Source organism: Chlorocebus sabaeus, unplaced genomic scaffold (assembly GCF_047675955.1).
Source record: "Chlorocebus sabaeus isolate Y175 unplaced genomic scaffold, mChlSab1.0.hap1 unalloc_scaffold_279, whole genome shotgun sequence".
NCBI classification, from domain to species: Eukaryota; Metazoa; Chordata; class Mammalia; order Primates; family Cercopithecidae; genus Chlorocebus; species Chlorocebus sabaeus.
This window is the reverse complement of record NW_027327569.1, coordinates 289712-304055: the sequence shown is the minus strand read 5'-3', so window position 1 is coordinate 304055 and position 14344 is coordinate 289712. Positions and strand designations below refer to the sequence as shown.

The window sequence follows — 14344 nt, the reverse complement described above, 5'->3', positions numbered from 1 at the left end:
TTTCACATCATTATAATGCACTTGTTAAATGATTGTTAGTATAATGAAGTTTCTATGGCAAAAGAGGCTTTGCAGATGTGAGTGTAATGGACAGTGAGATGGGGGAGGACCCTGGGTTGTCCAGGTGGGTGCAGTGTTTTCACATGTGCCTTGATGAGAGGGAGTACGAGGGTCTGCCTCAGAGGAGGAGACCTGAGGATGAGATAGAGGCCAGAGGGCTGTGGGGCTGAGGGCGAGTGTGGGGCAGGGGCCGGAGGGGTGCAGGGCTGAGGCCGGGGCAGTGGTAGGAGGGGTGTGGGGCTGTGAGTCAAGCTGCATGGTGGCCTCTATGAATTGGGAGACTCCAGGCAGGAATACAAGCTACTGACCCCTTGACTTCAGCCCTGGGACTCCTGACTTCCAGGGCTGAGAGGAGGTTTGCATTTGTGGTAATTTGTTGCAGCAGCAATAGGAAGTTAATGAATTGTATCTGTTCTTCACCTCCAAACCTTTGAAAAGTAACCCTGTTGTATTGGCCTTTTGTGTGCCCTAAATTCTAATGAGATGGTTTGTAGGACACAAACGATGACAGAACAAAAAGTTGGACAGAAGCAGTGTCTTCTGCGGTTCTGTAGTTTGGGTCTGTGAAGTTAGATTTCGGTCAGAGTGTGTGGTCTTGTTCAGCGTATACCTGGAGTACTTGTTCAGAGCTCCTTGGGGGGTGGTCTTTAACACTGTTAGGATTAAAACTCCAAGCACATCAGGGCCAGAGTTCCTGAGTCAGTGTTAGGCGACCTTTGAATAAGAGTTGGCATGTAGAATCTGCCCACTTTACTAGTATGAAGCAGCAAAATCTTTTTTTTTATTTTTTGAGGTGGAGTCTGTCACCCAGACTGGAGTACAGTGGCGAGGTCTTGGCTCACTGCAACCTCCACTGCCTGTGCTCAAGTGATTCTCCTGCTTCAGCCTCCAAATTGTATGATTTATTTTCCTGTTTTATTTACTAGTATGTGAAAACTCTGCAAACTTTATTAATACAAAAGACATGCCAGAACTTAGGAGAATCTGGCATTTTCCCATGCAAATTAGTAGTGATGTGGAATTCCTGGGCTGGTTTGGTTTTATAAGACATGGGGTGGATTCTTTGCCTAATTTCTGTGGAGCTAACAATTGTTAATCACCCAGCACTCTTACCTCCCCCCAACAGCTCAGGTGAGGGGGGTGTTATCCCTACTGTCGTGATGAGAGGCAGGAGACTGAGGCTTAGATGAGCAGGTGACACATTACTGTCCAGCCCCACCCACCCTGTAGTTTCCTGCCATGGCTCAGTTATCTTCCTGCAAGAAAGGACAGACACCCTGGTGCTGGGTAGAATTCCTTGTGAACCCCTTTCCAACCTCCAGGGAGTTCTTGTTTCACAGTGGTGGCTCATGGGGAGTCCTCTGGCCCACTGAGAAAAGTGACTCATGTTGTGACATTACTGCCTCTGTCCGGTTGCTGTTGATTGGGTGATTTGTAAAGAGACATTTATTGCTCACAGCTCTGGAAACTGGAAAGTCCAAGGTCAAGGCAGTCCAAGGTCAAGGCACCTGCACATCTGGTGCCCCAGGGCCTGTGGCTCACAGAGGGCAGCATCTCGCCGGGTCTTGCATGGCAGCGGTCGTCTCGTCAGAACTCAGGTGGTGGAGGAGCAGGCCTCCCAACAAGGACACCAACCCCAGTCCTGAGAGCAGGACCTCCCAAGGGCCCCACCTCTTAATGTATCCCATCAGAGATGGTTTCAGCATGAGGTTTTGGGGACATTCAGGCCACAGCCATTGCTCTGCTGTGGTGTTAGGGCTGCATGGCATCATTACTGCAGCAGAGCCACAGCTTCTTATCTGCATTTGCTGCAGGAGGAAGGCACAGGTGCCTGTGCAAGTTGGGGTTCGGTGCAAGAAGTGGAGACCCTCTGGGAATCTTAGCAGGAGGAACTTAAGGGCTTTGAGAACTGACACTTTAGGACTGTAGTTTTTTTCAGACTATAAAAACCTTGGTGTGTGACAATACTGAACATTGCCTGAGCCCTGTGATCCTGTAAAACAGTGATGGTTAAGACACTCCCCCTCCCCACAACTGCGCCCCCACTTTTACTGCAAGAAGCCCCTTCCCATGTGGCTTAGGCTGACTGGCGGATGACCATTTACCGAGGGCAAGGCCAGATACAGGCCTTCAAACCCCCCTTCTCTGCCTTATGAATGATTAGCTAAACTGCCTGTTCCACTAATCAATCACCTCCCACTTTGAAATGGTTCTTCGTGGTCCGGTTGCGCCTAGGGGGGTAGACTTGTCTTTGACTGTCGCCTTCCACAGACGACAGTTAGGGTGGGCAGGAAAGAATTCTCTGCTACAGGTCTGCATTCCAGGCTGTTTCCAGAACTGGGAATTCTGGGGCCCTGGAGTCTGGGAATGGATTTCTAGTTTCCCAGCTTCAGGTGGAGTTGAAATTGAGTTAGGCAACCCACCACACCCATCTGGAGCCAGGAACTAGAGCCATTTTTAAAGTGGCAGTTTCTCCATAAGATTACCCAAAAAATGTGCTCAGCACGTTTCTTTCTTTCTCATATGCATTTGGCCATCTAAAATGGGAATGGTGGTTTTTGGAAGCATGGATGTAGTTTTAAATTTTGAGTATTGTAAACCTTAATGTAGCTTCTTAAAATGTTTGCCTGATTATCTAGAGATTTACTAAACCTTTGGAGTGGTAATAATGAGTTGATCTATATGACTTTGCTTTCTATGATGCAATGAAAGTACTCTAGTTAAAACCTCTGCAGTTGGGTCAGCACGCGATTGGCCAAAACACATTCTGCTTGGGTTTCTTTAACCAAACAAGGGAATAGAGTGTAGACTGAAGTGGCAAATTCATTTCAGAGCATGCCAGAGCCCTCAGTGATTGAGCAGCCTTCTCAGGTGAACGTGTAACGTGCCGTGAGTCTTGGCAAGCCTGGCTACTGATGTGTGCACGTGACACCACAGAGCCACACCTAGGAAGATGTGGTTTCTGTAACAAGCTTTGGAAAACCAAAGTTCAACTTAATTATCCAACTTTGTTACAGAAAAAGCTTAGACCAGATAGCCAAAGACCTGATTGTTTCATGGTTGAGACATGGTTATAAAATTGCCCTTACTTGGTGCCAATCAGTGTTGGTCCACAGTGATACTCTTCCAACCTCACTGAATAGTTTGGAGACTGATATGAGACTGTGAAAATCTCCTTAAGGTGAAAAGGGCTCTGGGGCACCCGGGAATGTCCACACACCCGTGGCCATTCCCCTATAAGGTGGAGAGGACGGCTGGGTCACGCGGGAGCATCAGCACACCCGTGGCCATCCTCTTTAAGACGGAAAGGGCTGCTGGGGTGCCCCGCAATATCTGCACACCCGCGGCCATTGTGGCTGTCCCCCTTTCTGCTCAGTCACCTCTGTGTTCCCGCATTCAGGCTTTGGGACACTCATGAACAGCTCGTCCCCTGGACTGGTGAGGAAGGAGTGGGAGGTTGTTCTGAGGCTCTGTCACTGTCTGCCCTGTCATGAGCTGGGCAAGGCAGTGGCAGTGACCCTGGAGGAGTCTGGTCAGGGAGGGCTCCGGCAGGAAGTGCTGAGGCTTGAAGTGGCTCTGCCAGTCGTAACCAAATGTCTTCCCTCTTATTTCCATGATTCCTTCTAGTTCTGCACCTTGCACTGCAGTGTCTCTGTGTATCTATAAATACATGTGAGTTATGATACAGGTGTCTCTTTCTCCTCTGTCTGGGGCTGGGCCCAGGGAGTGAAGTGCAAGACCCCCTTACTGCTGGATGCCCACCAGCACGAGGCACTGCCTGCCCTGCTGATAAATGCCTACAGCGAGTCCTGGAAGCCTCCTTCTGAGCACCTGGCCTGTTAACGGTGTATATGGGAGACAACTGAGCTCCCCTTGCCCCACCCTGAGCAGAGACTAGGGAGGTGGCGGCAGCACTGCCTCCATGGTGCATCCTTGGTGCATGGAGGAAAGTGTGTTCATGCTTAAAACACAGCTCATCCTCTCAAAAGCAGGGTGATAACCACATTTACTTCTGGAATCTTAAAAAAGGGCCTGTCTCTTTGAGAGAAGAACGTGGCATGTATGTGTGTACCTGCTTTGTGTTTTTTTTTGAGACTATTTCCCTCTGTCACCCAGGCTGGAGTGCGGTGGTGAGATCTCAGCTCACTGCAAGCTCTGCCTCCCGGGTTCATGCAATTCTCCAGCCTCAGCCTCCCAAGTAGCTGGGACTACAGGCACCCGCCACCACGCCTGGCTAATTGTTTGTATTTTTAGTAGAGACGGGGTTTCACCGTGTTAGCCAGGACGGTCTCGGTTTCCTGACCTCGTGATCTGCCCACCTCAGCCTCCCAAAGTGCTGGGATTATAGGTGTGAGCCACCGTGCCGGGCCGTATGTGTGTACCTCTTTACAAGTCTTGCCCGACCTTTGCATTTAAAAATTATTGAAAAACTTAAGGATGTAACTGACAAGAACTTTATAGGTTTCTCCAAGTAAAAATTTGGAAAAGTTAAGTGAACCCATAATGTGTTTTATTTCTATGAGTCCCACACTTGGATTTTTAAATGTGGGCAAAACATCTGTATGTTCTTCAGCCTGATTTCCGTGGAATCGTGAATGAAACCTGCTGAAGTTGCCGTGCGGATTTTGTTATGTGGCGGTGACAAGTGGGGCTGGTCATCAAACAACTGGAGGGATCCCTGTCCTTTCTGTGCTCCTGTTGGACACTAGGCACGTGCTTGGGTGTTTTCTGTGTGTGTGGACAAGATGAGGACAGAATTTCCAGATTCACACGGTGGTATCTTCTCCCTTTTCTGTTAAAACGTGTCTTCTGCTGCTTCTACATAGACCAAGTGTTTCTTTCTCTTGCCTGTCTACATAAACGCTGTTTAACAAAAACCGTATTATAGACATGTGAAGCTGAATTCCACATGATAAAGCAGATAGAGATGACTGAGTATACTGTTTTGTGGAAGGAAGGTTTAAAATGATTTTTAACTTTTTCCCTGAAATAGGGAATACTTTTAACTTTTTCCCTGAGATAGGGAATAATGAAATGGGAAAATAATTAAATTTTCCCATGTAATTGTTAGATTATATTGAATTATTAGATTATTCATGTATTGCAAGGGAAAAAGGAACTAGATCACCCCATGTACTCAAATGAAAATTTAAAGGGTATGGGCGAGTTCATTTGAACTCCTTTAATTTGTTTTTGTTTGTTTGTTTTTGACAGTCTCACTCTGTTTCTCAGGCTGGGTGTAGTAGTACAATGACGGCTCACTGCAACCCCAACCTTCTAGGCTCAAGTGATTCTCCTGCCTCAGCCTCCCCAACGGCTGGGATTTACAGGCGTTAACCACCACACACAGCTTATCACCTCTTGGAGACTAGCTTTGAGTTTGGGCATTCATTGAACTATATTTTGGTTAATTCTCAAAGTTTGTCACTGTTTATCTTTAATTTGCTAAAAATCTACATGTATTGTAAAATGCGTTACATTTCCTTAGCATTCATGGATTCCCCATTAGTGGGGCAGAGACACAGAAGGGCAGAAGGCGTTCGGACATCATCAGGGTTGCAGTTGAGTCCTTGCCCCGAACACACTGGAGCTCTGGGCTCTGTGGCCCCACGGGGGTCCTCTGTCCACTGAGGGGGCCGGATTACCTGGAAGGTCCCTCCAGCCTCTGCAATTTTGCCCTTTTCAGGTTAACATCTCATTGTTGTCCTGGACAGCACTGCCTTTCGTTCACTGACCCACGAGTGAACAGCTGGTCAGTGGCCAGTGCTGCTTCCTTGAGCTGGGAGGTGGTGATGTGATAACACTTCCATGGAATTTGGTTCTTGGTGTATTAAGGGTTCAGTTGTATGTTTATTTTTATTTTTATTTTTATTTTTTGAGACGGAGTCTCGCTCTGTCGCCCAGGCTGGAGTGCAGTGGTGCAATCTCGGCTCACTGCAAGCTCCGCCTCCCGGGTTCACGCCATTCTCCTGCCTGAGCCTCCCGAGTAGCTGGGACTACAGGCGCCCGCCACTGCGCCCGGCTAATTTTTTTTCTATTTTTAGTAGAGACGGGGTTTCACCATGATCTCGATCTCCTGACCTTGTGATCCGCCCGCCTCGGCCTCCCAAAGTGCTGGGATTACAGGCGTGAGCCACCGCGCCCGGCCTGTATGTTTATTTTTAATCTGCACCTCTGAATTGGTCTTTTGATTGCAAAGAGATTGCTTACTGGATTTGTTTCTGAATATTTCATGGATAACAGGAGAACCTTGGTTATCTGTGTGTTCATTTAATGTGTTTTTGCCTGGCATTTATTTGGGTGTGTTAGCCCTTAGCCCACTTTCTGTGTGTGGTGGAGTCATTGAAATCATTTATGTGAAGTGTCTCTTCTATTAAGGCCAGAGGACGTGGGGTGGTGTCTCCCTAAACTAGGGGGAAATGGCATTGTTCTGCCCTCCTCCCTGGGAACGCTGGTGTTTCCAGGTCTCTGAACTTGGCTCCCACACTGGGAGAGTGGCTGTGGCTTCTGGAGCCCGTTTTGTGCGGGACTGACTCCTTCACTTGCTTTATTCCTCACTGTCTTTGCTGCTTTATGACGCAGGGATGAGGGAGTTGGGCCCAGGGGCCTTGACTATGCCTGAAGGACCCGATGCAGAAAACTCCTGGTTCTCCTATATTTCCATAAATAGCAAGGGAAGGACTCGGGGCACCCAGGGACCTCAGGGGTATAAGCTGTGTCCTCTCGTGGCCCCAGTTGTGGCCAGTGACGTTATTCTCTTTAACCTCAGGCTTATTTTCTATAAAAACACAAAGGGACAGAAGTAGTTCAAGGGCCTCTAAAGACTTACGTAATTGTTAATAGGCCTAATTTTATGCTTTCTTATGTATTAAGAGCAAATCATGAAACAAACTCATTTCTGTTTGAAGAAATCTTTACTGCTCTCATTTTTGTGGCAAGCAGCATTGATTCTTTGCTTAGTGAGCGTTAGTGCCCTCCTGCCCAGTGCTGCTGCCTGGTGTGTCCTCGCACACACCTCTGTCCATTGGTCTCCGTTCACCTTTCCGCCTAGAATTGTAGGAGGGGCGCTGGGATCTTAGGGCTAGAAAGAAACTCTGAAGACCACTTTCAGGGGCGGCTTTTAGTCAGGGCTTCCAGAGAGACAGCCAGCCGGGTGTGCGTGTGTCTCCAGGGCGAGGCTTGTTGCAGGGGCTACAGTGTCCAAGAAGCCCCAGGACACACAGCCTGCAAGCTGGAGTCCTTGGAGGGTGTGGCTTGAAGACTTGAGAAGCGGAGGGTGCAGATCCCACCCGGGTCTGAGGAGCTGAGACCCAGGAGCACGGGCTGCAGAAGACAAATGTCACTGGCCCATCAGCCAGACAGGTGGAGTGAACCCAGTTTTCCCCGCCTTGCTGTTTTACTCGGGCCCTGGGTGGATAGGGTGGTGCCCCCCACACCGGCGAGGATGGGTCTCCACTCAGTCCAGAGGCCAACATGCATCTCACACAGAAATAATGCAGAACCAGCCATCTGGGCACCCTAGGCACTCTCAGGTTGATGCACAAAACCAACTCCGTGCGTGGCCCTGACGTCTGCGTGTTCACATCACTCCACGCACATTACTCGGTCGTCGCCTTGGTGAGTTTGTAAGCTCATTGTGTGGTTCTGGGGCTCTTTGTCCCGGGTGGTAGTGGTAGTGATGTCATCACCACCCAGCTCAGGTATGAAAGGTGATGGCACCAACGGCTCCTTGTTTCTCAGACACTTGAGCGGGTGCTCTGTGCAGCCAGTTCCACCTGCAGCAGCATCTGTTCCCTATGTCGATTCCATTCGGAGTATGTGCCTCCCTTCTGTTGAGGGTGCAGCCTTCTTTCAGGGAAGAACTGTGTGCTGTTCGCCTATATCTCCTGTTGTGTATCTCATGGCTGAATAAGTAGCTATAGGATACCTCGGTGGCTGAATGATAAGTTCATTGGAAAGAAAACTTTATAATCTTTTTTTCTTTTTGGGATGGAGTTTCACACTCAACGCCCAGGCTGAAGTGCAATGGCACGATCTTGGCTCATTGCAAGCTCTCCCTCCTGGGTTCAAGTGATTCTCCTCCCTCAGCCTCCCAAGTAACTGGGGCTACAGGCGTCTGCCACCATGCCTGGCTAATTTTCGTATTTTCGTTAGAGAAGGGTTTTCACCATGTTGGCCAGGCTAGTCTTAAACTCTTGACCTCAGGTGATGCACCCACCTCGGCCACCCAAAGTGCTGGGATTACGGCCATGAGCCACCACACCCAAGAACTTATTACCATTTTTTTAAAAATCATAATGGGCTTGTTAAATGCTTACATTAATGTTTATTTTTAAAAATGTTATCTGTGACCTTTTAGCTTTTCATAGCACTTCTCGTGTGAGTATTTAAAAAAGGCCCTTTAGTCGTGGGGGAGAAGCGGTTATCCCTTTCAGCAGAGGGAGATGGAGGAACAGGCCCTGGTGGGTCTGAGCACAGACAGTCACCCCAGCCTTGGTGCTTGCTTAGGTCTGTTCTCCGTTCACCGTAGCCGCATCCACTCTCATTGTCAGCTTAAAAATAAGCTTTTTCCTCTTTCTAATCAGAACAGTTAGTTTGTTAACCATCACGTTAAGGTATCGAGAATGATGGCTTTCAGGCCTCAGATATGACACAAGTAATAAATGCAGCTGACCCTGAACCACATAGGTTTTGAGCTTCGAAGGAACACTTATGTTAATTATTTTCCAACCAAACCCTTACTGAAAACACCTGGCTTTGTGGAGGGCCGACGTTTCCTACATGCGGTTCCATAGGGTGGCCGTGTAGTCCTGTGGATACGTAGATTTGGGTAAACTCGGGGGGTGTTCTGGAATCCATGTCCCTGTGTATACAGAGGGACAACTGCAGCTTTTTAAAACTTTGTGTCCTGCCTTATCCTAAAACGGCTCCAAGGTGGATGCAAAATTATTTCATTTTTTTTGATTTTCTTGGTGGGATATTGATGTTTATTCTTCAGTGTCTAAAATCCTGAGTGAACAGAGTTACCACTTCACTAACAAAGCCAGTCTGGAAACACATACTGAGATATCCACCTCTTCTTCATGGTTTCACAAAAGGCCATGATCATATTTTATTCAGTTGAACTGTAGGAAACTGGCAGTATTTGCTGTTTTTGGCCTACAAAATGGCAAGTGCGTACGATATTAAAAACAAAGGCTTCCTGGATGGGGAAAATAGGAATCGGTAAGAACCTGAAGTTGTCTGTCATGGCCTCTGAGTCACAGGTAAATAAACCTGCGTGAGGGGAAGTTGGTTGTACAGTATTTTCCTTCTGTTTTGAGACTGTCAGAAAAAGGTCAGTTCCATTGCGTTGGGTCCCTTTGCCTCACCTTTGCTGCATAGGGGATTTGCCATTATACCTCTTGTTTCCAGTGCCCAAGAGGCTGATGCCACATAGAAGACCTGCAGGTCGGTGGATGTGAAACAGGCATCGGACACGCTGTGCACCTTGGGACGCATCTGAGAAGTGAGTGCTTGCGGCAGGTCTGAGGTGAGGGCGTGTTCCATCTCCTCTCCCTTCTCTGGCTTTTCAGGCCTTTGAAGTTGGTCCTGGAAAGTGAAATTAGTTAATGCTGATTTAAGCTCCAGGTCAAAGTCGGGGGGCCGAAGAGACCCGCCCTTCACTAGGGGTGTGAAGCATTGGACCCTCCCATCAGGAGGCAGCAGGGACTCGAGAAAGCCCCACATGCCCTCCAGTTCCCTTATGTTGAAATTTTTTGTACTCGGCCATGCCGGGTCATTTTGGGAGGTAAATGGGGCGTTCACATGGGGGTGTGCAGTATTGTTAGGTGTCAGGTGTGAGAGTTGAATTTGTAGAAGCTGTGCGGATAGGAAAGGGCGTGGCAGGGAGTGCTGTTTACAGGGAGCAGATTTAACGTGAGGTCTGTGCTCTGCCTGGGTCCATGTCTGACCGGTGTCTCCCAGTCTGCAACAGGACGTTCACGTGACTCGGCGCCATCGTCCCACTCTGTGTAGACGTCTGAGGATCTGTCCGCAGCTGCTCTGTGAGAATGAGTTGTGATAATTAACTGAGAAACAGTGAACAAATCCTGAATTTGTTAGCACTGGTGAGACAAGCCCTCCGTGTCTTGTGGATTTTGCTGTCCAGAGGGGAGACAGATGTGGATGGTGAAGGGGGCCCTATCAGAGGTCAGCGCATGTCAGTTTTGTTTCTTCAGCACTTGCTATGTTCAGGCGGTGCCCCGGGCCATGTGCAGAGCATCTGGGGACCCTGCCCATGGCATCCCAGGCACAGCTAACATCTGTGCCATCTTCGTACTTGGCCTGAGTTTTGGGGAAGTACCGAGGATGGCTTCTGCCTTTGCTGGAGAGAGTTGGAAGTCAGGGCAGCCCTCCACAAGGAGATGATCGCCAGCTGATTCCTCAAGAAAGAGAGGTGGTCCCCACATGGGCAAAGCAGGGCAGCATGCACAGACCTGGGTGTGGGGTCTGGGGCAAGTGCATCTGAGTGGGGTCTGCTGGGAGACAGCAGGGGTGAGGTGTGAAGGCAGTTGGAATTGACAGGATAAATTATCACTAAGGCGATGCTGGGAAAACATAAAATTGGGACTCTCTGGGGTAAACATGGACTTAGGGTGACCCTGGGCGTGGGTGTTTTCAGGCTCTGAAGGCAGAGATTTAAGAAATTGGGGCAGAGCTGAGCCCCAGATGAGGATGAAGACCACCCTTGGGATGTTAAATGAGACAGGGGTGGAAATCCAGTGAATATCCTGAGGTCAGTCCAGCAGGAAGGCAGCAGAGGAGACCGGTGTCCTCAAAGGCCCCTTGGGCCTGTCTCTCAAAGTGCTGGGATTACAGGCATGAGCCACTGCTCCCTGCTGATACTTTTAACATTTCTAAGCTACTCTCTCTCATACCCACTCCCGTATTTATTTTTTTTAGACCAGGTTTATGGCTATATTTTTTCCAAGGGAATCAAAAAGTTACCTGTTTGAAGTACAAATAACACCGTGTTTAAAAACCAAAAATGCTAATTTGCATAGAAGTTTCCAAATACCCAGTTGGTTTGAGCCTTGCATTGCAGTGTCACTACCTGCTCTTAAATTTCTACACGATGTATAGATAGCGAGGCAGGGGGACGGCTCGTACATCTTCAGGTTTCGATTCTACTAACTTAGGCTATATTTTCATTTATTTTGGCACACCTGTGGGTGTGGCAAGCAATGCCAGGGTATTTATTTTGAAGCTTGTCCAACAACAGTTGGGAAGATTTTCACATTTTTAGAATTTTCATAATAATAGTTATAATTTACAAAGAATTTAAAATTGTGTAGTCATTATTTTGCTTTTTTTCTGGATGTGCCCCAAAACAGGATTGCTAACTATCATTCTACATCACAGGATTCAGAACAGTACCCTTTTGGAGCAGATGCCTGTAATCGAGGAATTCCACCTAGTCAGTTCACTTTAAACGTGTTTAAAAGGTTTTCTTTATCCTAGTTGGCACCTGTGGCTATAGTTTGTTTTCACTGCTGAGGAATATTCCATGATGGAAACCGTAATTCATCCGTTTTTCATATCGGTGGACATTTGGATTGTTTTGGGAGGGTGTGTATGTCTATTCAGCCTTCATTTTTTCAGGATTTTTTGTAGAAGATAATGTAACAGTGTAACATCCTCTGGTACAGAGCCAACACGAACCCTGATTACAGCCACACAGACTCACACACAGACTCTCAGGCCTTGTTACCAACGCACAGAACCATTTTCTTAAGTTGAAACACAGTAGCAGAACCTGAAGCCATGTGAACGGGTCCTCCGATCTTACACTTGGAATTCACTTTTTATTACTATGTCTGCCAATTAGGAAGCATATCAATTATACAGAAAACTGAGAATGTAAAATTATACGTTTATAACAGAAAAAAACCTTATTTAATACCCCAGAACATATGGCTATGTTTTTCCCTCATGCCCCACCACTGTTTTCTTTGCTTGAAATGGGAAATGATACTTGAAGGTGGTTTTCTAGCAACTGTTAGGCTGGCATAGTTCTTCAGAGACAGAGGATGTAAAGCACATGGAGAATTTCTGTTTGTGGAATGTGATTTCCTGGTCACCTCATTCAGACTGCCACCGCCTTCCCTTCTGGTCGCCTGCACCGTGGGACGTCTGAGGAGGTCCCTGTTTCATCCTCTGGAAATTCTGAAAAGGAAGGAGAGGAGGGCGTGCAGGGTGTGGTGCATTTGTGTTGGTCCTTCGAGCTTTTATTTGGAGTCTCGGCTGCCTTGGTGGTTCCTGCCTTTATGTCCCTAGCTCGTGGCTTCGTCCTTGTGTCTAACTCACAAGCAGACAGATGGAAAGGGAAGTTGTATTCAGCCAACAGCTTGATGTTATTCTCAAGGCTCAAATCAACTAGGTATTTGGAGACTTCTGTGCAAATTGGCATTTTTGGTTTTTAAACATGGTGTCTTATTTGTACTTGAAATGGGTAACTGGTTCTCTGGGAAAAAAATATAGCCATAAAGCTGGTTCTTTAAAAAAAAAAAAAAAAAAAAGGAGTGGGTGTGAGAGAGTGGCTTAGAAATTACACCAGTAATGATTGGGCCTGGTGGCTTACGCCTGTAACTCCAGCACTTTGAGAGGAGGAGGCAGGTGGATCCCCTGAGGTTAGGAGTTCCAGACCAGCCTGGTCAACATGGTGAAACCCCGTCTGTACTGAAAATATGAAAATTAGCCGGGCATGGTGACAGGCACCTTGTAATCCCAGCTACTTGGGAGGCTGAGGCAGGAGAATCACATGTACCCGGGAGGCAGAGGTTGCAGTGAGCCGAGATCGCGCCACTGCACTGCATCCTGGGAGACAGAGCAGAAATTCCATCTCAAAATAGAGGGGGGGGAAAAAAAACACCGCAGTAATGGAAACCTGGTTGCGTCATTTGTGATGGAGATGGCGGATTATTTCCTTTTTAGTGACAGGATGAATTGGATATGTTTGCAGTATTGATCTTGACAAGGGAAATGGTGAGAACCAAATGTGCCTCCCAGCTTGGGCCTCGCCGTTGGCAGAAGACCGTGGCGGGCAACAGACTGGAGACTCGGAGAGCGAGGGGAGAATTCTCACGCCTTGTCGCTGGTGCAGTGTGTGCTTCTGGACTCCTGCTGGAGGGAGCGGCCCCTTTGCCTTGCAGGCTTTGGTGCAGTGGAGACCTTAGGACCTGCCCCTCCTGGCACACCTGTGGGTGTGGGGAGCAGTGCCAGGGCTGAGGCACAGGTGCTGAGCCCGGAATGTGGGACGGCAGAGGCTGCACACGCTGGCAGGCGTCTGCTCCAGCAGCCGGGGGTTTCTGCAAGGGGGCGGGGGTTGGTTTTCCTCCTTGAATTTGGGTGGGGAGGGTGTCCTGGGGTGCTGTGTCTGCGCTTGTGTTGCTCTGAGGTCAAGTTGTGGCCCCGAGTCCCTGTCCCTCTGCCAAAGTGAGGGTTTGCCCATTTTTAGGTGAGATTTCCCTTGGGTCCAGGTCTCTAGGAGTGGGGTGCATTCCAAGGGGGCGTGAGCACGGTGGACGCGCGTGGGCCTCTTCCTCTCCCCTCAGCGACTGGGCTGTGTGTGAAGAGCTGCCCAGCGGAATCACCCTCCTGCCTGGTGTTTCATTCACCACAAATCGTTCTCACTGTGCACTCCTGAGTCAAATGTAATCCAGGAATGGAATGTGCTGTTGCTGGATGCCACACACAGCATCAGGAGCTTAGTTGGGGATTATATGATCTTACCCCACACCTTAAAAGTAAAGACTATGGTTGTCAAACCTCTGAGGCCAAGCCAAGCCATCGCATCCCCTGTGACTTGCACGTATATACGCCCAGATGGCCTGAAGTAACTGAAGAATCACAAAAGTGCAAATGCCCTGCCTGGACTTAACTGATAACATTCTACCAGAAATAAGTGAAAATGGCCGGTCCTTGCCTTAAGCGATGATTTTTTGTGTGTGTGAAATTCCTTTTCCTGGCTCATCCTGGCTCAAAAAGCTCCCCCACTGAGCACCTTGTGACCCCCACTGCTGCCCGACAGAGAACAAGCCCCCTTTGACTGTAATATTCCTTTACCTATCCAAATCCTATAAGACGGCCCCACACTTACCTCCCTTCGCTGACTCTTTGGACTCAGCCCGCCTGCACCCAGATGAAATAAACAGACATGTTGTGCTCACAAAGCCTGTTTGGTGGTCTCTTCACACTGGCGTGCATGACAATAGTTAAGGGGATACTGAAGTCTTTGGCAGCT

At 48.3% G+C, this 14344-nt stretch overlaps 1 long non-coding RNA gene across 14 annotated transcripts in view; it reads left to right on the top strand.

The window, feature by feature from the left end:
• LOC119623598 (uncharacterized) overlaps window positions 1–14344 on the top strand; it is a 164544-nt gene that overhangs the window by 44848 nt on the left and 105352 nt on the right. For 2 of the 14 annotated variants that reach the window (XR_012092354.1, XR_012092345.1), the window contains exon 8: window positions 9475–9592. The exons of the other annotated variants lie outside the window; for them this stretch is intronic. This is a non-coding gene — a long non-coding RNA (uncharacterized lncRNA). The remainder of the gene's footprint in view (window positions 1–9474; window positions 9593–14344) is intronic. 14 annotated transcript variants of the gene reach the window in all.